This window comes from Protobothrops mucrosquamatus, unplaced genomic scaffold (assembly GCF_001527695.2).
Source record: "Protobothrops mucrosquamatus isolate PMUCROS unplaced genomic scaffold, P.Mucros_1.0 scaffold560, whole genome shotgun sequence".
Taxonomy (NCBI): domain Eukaryota; kingdom Metazoa; phylum Chordata; class Lepidosauria; order Squamata; family Viperidae; genus Protobothrops; species Protobothrops mucrosquamatus.
The window spans coordinates 67,767-72,536 of record NW_015386863.1 but is presented as its reverse complement, the minus strand read 5'-3'; positions in this window follow the sequence as shown (position 1 = coordinate 72,536).

The following is a 4,770-nucleotide window of genomic DNA, read 5'->3' as shown; positions in this document are numbered from 1 at the left end:
TGGGCAAATCTTATCAGAGGAGCCAGAGATAAATGCCTCTTCCATAAACAAGGAAACTTCTCAAATAGCAAAATAAAAGATCAGCTCCTAATTGACAAGATGATTTTGGAAAACCTGCAAGAGGAGGAAGACCAATTTGAATATAGCTTGGATTGATTACAAAAGGTATTCAACTCCCTACCGTGTGATTAGACAATCAAATGCCTAGAAATAACAGAAACATCAAAAGCTTTATGCAAAGATCAATGGCACAATGGAAGACACAGTTGCTGGTCAATGGTGATAGACTGGGAGAGATGAATATGAATAGAAAAATCTTCCAAGGAGACTCACTATTACCAATACTGTTTGACATTGTACTGATTCCTCTATCAACTCCACTGAACAAGTCTGGCTGTGATTATCAAACATCAAAAAATCTTGCAAGCTATCCCATCTCTATTGCATGGATGATTGAAGCGGTATGGAAAAATACCATCTGAAAGAGATTCACTGCTTAACACTGTCCATATATAAAACCTGGATATTGCAATGGAATTTGGACTGGATATCAATAGAAGAAAAATAGTGAAAATTGAAAGAATCAGGATGCCCTGAGGAAATAACACTAAGATGAAAATCGCTACAAATACCTGGGCTTCCTACAAGCTAATAACATGAAGCACACTGAGGTCAAGGAGAAGGTTTAGTAGTGAAGATCTTCATCATGAAAGTGAAGAAGTTCTTAAAGTCCAAACTCAATGGAGAAAATACCATCAAAGGAATTAACACCTGTGTAATTCCATCATTAAATACACAAATGGAATAGTGGGCTGGACTCAAGCAGAACTAGAACACCTGGCTAGGAAGATCGGAAAAATAATAACAATAACTGTCCCAAAGTCACCCAGCAGGCTTTCATGCCTAAAGCAGGACTAGAACTCAAGTCTTCTGATTTTTTTTTAATAAAGATTTTATTGATTTTCTTTTACATACATGTGTTAATTTTTCAGCCAATGAGCAGTCTGGGCTCAGCTATGCTAATACATATTCAATTCCTAATCCTTCATTCTCTCCTCTAGCCAACAATAAAATAAGTCCCAAGTTTGATAGTAATCTGTATCTTCTTTATCTTTCAATCTCATGGTTAATCTGTCCATCTCTGCGCATTCCAATATTTTTCTGATTATTTCTTCCTCTGATGGTAGTCCTTCATTCTTCCAATATTGCGCAAGTATTATTCTCGCTGCTGTGGTGACGTGTAAAATCAAATGTAGACTTTGCTTATTAATCTTTTCAGGCATTATACCTAGTAAGAAAATTTCAGGTTTAAAATCAACATATTCACCTAATATTTTTTCTAACCACGAATGTATCTTTTTCCAATAAGCCTTTGCTTTGCCACATGTCCACCAAATATGATAGTATGTGCCTGAATTGTGATTACATTTCCAATATCTATCTGACATATTTTTAAACATTTTTGCTAATCTTGCTGGCGGCAAGCGCCATCTATAAAACATTTTATATAAGTTTTCTTTATATGAAGTTGACATTGTTAATTTGTAATTTCTCTCCCATAGCTTTTGCCACTTCTCTAGTTCTATATTGTAGCCAAAGTTTTTCGCCCATCTTATCATTGTTTCTTTAACTTGTCCACTTTCCATTTCCAAAATTAATAAAAAATTATACATTTTCTTAATCAATTTCTCATCTGAGGTTAACAAAATCTTATCAAATACAGTTTGATCTTTATAGAATCCATACATTTTCACGTCTTTTTCATATCTATTTTGCATCTGTAAATATGTCCACGACAGGTTGATCCCGATTTTCCAGTTCTTGCTTAGATTTTAAATTCCCATCAATATTTAGAATATCTCTATATACCCATATTTTTTCAAAATCTATCAAGTTCAGATGTATAAATGCCTCCATCGTTGACAGCCACCCTGGAATTTTTTTTTCCCCAAAAAGATTTTTTATTATTTTCCATAAGAAAAAGAAAACAATCATAACACAAGTAAACACAATAACAAATAAACCCCCCCCCCCGGACTTCCCAAACCTAATCCCAGGCTACTATTCATATAAAAGTAAACAAATACTAGTATCTCTAACTCCACAAAATATCTTAATCTACATGAAAAGATAGAAAAAGTAGACCAAATAAGAGAATCTAAAAACCTAAATTATATTCTAACACTCTATGCTTCTTTTGAATATAAACAATCCATCTTCTCCATATTGATAAAAATTGTTCATTCGAATGATTCTTCAAATAAGCCGAAATCTTTGCCATTTCAGCAAGATACGAAACTTTCAATCTCCAGTCTCCCATTGTAGGCAGAATTGGGCTCTTCCAGTTTTGGGCTATCAGTAATCGAGCAGCAGTTAAACAATAAAGCATCAGATTTATTTCTTTTACATCTAAATCTTGCACAATACCTAAAAGAAACAACTGTGGGAGAAAAATAATCCTTTTTTTAAAAATTTGCTGTAAGTTCCACCACAATTGTATCCAAAAAGCCTTAATAACCTTACAAGTCCACCACATATGAAAAAAAGTTGCATCTGGATGTCCACACCTCCAACACTTGGATTCATAATTCACATAAATACGAGACATAGTTGAAGGATCCAAGTGCCATCTATAAAACATTTTATAAAAATTCTCACGTAAATTTTGAGCTTGTGTAAACTTCACATTTCTCACCCAGATCAGCTCCCAAGTATCCATAGGTATTGTTTCTCCTATATTTTGAGCCCATTTAATCATACAATCTTTAACTAATTCAGTTTCTGAGTCCAATTCTAATAAAACATTATATATCCTCTTGATATGTCCTTTGGCACCATCTCTTACTTGCTTCAAAAAATTCCCGTCTTCCATGACAAAAATGGTCTTTTTATCAATTCGCCATCTATCTTGAATTTGTCCATACAAAAGCCAAGAAAAGTTTGGATTATTTTGCTTCAAAACTTCTATTGATTTTAAGCACCAATTGCCACCACCACTCTGGTATAACAAATCTTTATATGTAAGTCCCTCCATCGCCACTCCTCTGGTTATAGTTTGAAAAATATGTGATGGTATCACCCAGAGTGGTAGCTTAACATCAAACTTAAAAAAATACTTTTGCCAAACTCTTAACAATGCAGACCTTATTATATGATTTCTGAAAGTTTTATCAGTTTTTTTCTGCATAAAAAGATAAGCATGCCACCCAAAATACAAGTCCCATCCTTCGACTTTCAAAATCCCTTTGCTGGACAAATTAATCCAGTCAGTCATCCACGTTAATGCACAAGAATCATAATAAAGTATCAAATTTGGTACTTTAAGTCCTCCACGTTCTCTGGTATCTTGGATAATCTTGAATTTAACTCTCGCCTTCTTGCCTTCCCAGATAAAACGATTCAAATCTCTTTGCCATTCTTTCAAGTTAAGTTCATTTTTTAAGATAGGTATCATCTGGAATAAAAAAAGAAACTTGGGCAAAATGTTCATTTTAATGGCCGCTATACGACCCAGCAAAGAAAGCTGTAGTTTTTTCCACATTAGTAGGTCCTTTTGTACCAGTTTCCACAATCTTTCATAATTATTCTGATACAATTTCGCATTGGAGGCTGACAAGAAAATTCCCAAGTATTTAACTTTATTAACCACTTCAAATCCTGACATTTGCGTAAGTTGATTTTTATCTCTAGCAATCATATTCTTTGTAAGAATTTTAGTCTTATTCACATTGATTTTGAATCCAGCCACTTTACCATAATGATGCAGCTCTTGCAACAAAAATTCCAATGATTCAATTGGTTGAGTCAGTGTAAAAACTAAATCATCAGCAAAAGCTTTAAGCTTATATTCTTTAGTAGAAATCTTTAGGCCTTTAATCATAGGAGATTCTCTAATTCTAGACAACAGGATTTCCAAAGATAATACAAATAATAATGGAGAGAGTGGACAACCTTGTCTAGTACCTTTTTGTATATCTATAAGTTCTGTCAGATCTCCATTAATAATTATTTGAGCACATTGTTTTTGATAAGTCGATTTTATGGCTGTCTTAAATTGGTTTCCAAAGTTCATATAGTCCAACATTTTATTTAAAAACTGCCAGTCTAATTTGTCGAAGGCCTTCTCCGCATCTAAGAAAATGAGAGCCGATGGCACTTGATTGTTCTTATCCAAATATTCCAGTAGATTTACAACTTGTCTGATATTATTCTTCATATATCTTCCAGATATAAAACCAGTTTGATCATCATGTATATAATATTGCAATATCTGCATCAATCTATTAGCCAGAATTTTTGCAAAAATTTTATAATCCACATTCAACAAAGAAATAGGTCTATAATCCTTAAGTTCCAAAACCTCCTTCTCATCCTTTGGTATCAAAGATATAAAAGCTCTTGTCCATGACTGTGGTATTTGTTCTCCCAACATAATTCCATTAAATAGTATTTTTAAAGGTTGAATCATTTCAGCTGACAACGATTTATAATAAATTGCTGTCAAACCATCTGTACCAGGGGCTTTACCAGCTTTCAGTTGTTTAATTGCATTTAAAATTTCATCTGCTGTAATCTCTTCATTCATAAGTTTCTGTTGGTCTAATGTAAGTTTATATATAGGTGAAGATTGTAAATATTTATCAATATCCTCAATTTTTATAGTCCCTGAAGAATATAAATGTGAGTAGAATTCTGTGAATGCTTTTTTAATCAGTTCTTGTTGATATACCTCACGACCCTTGATCAAAACTTTTGATATAACTCTGGCTT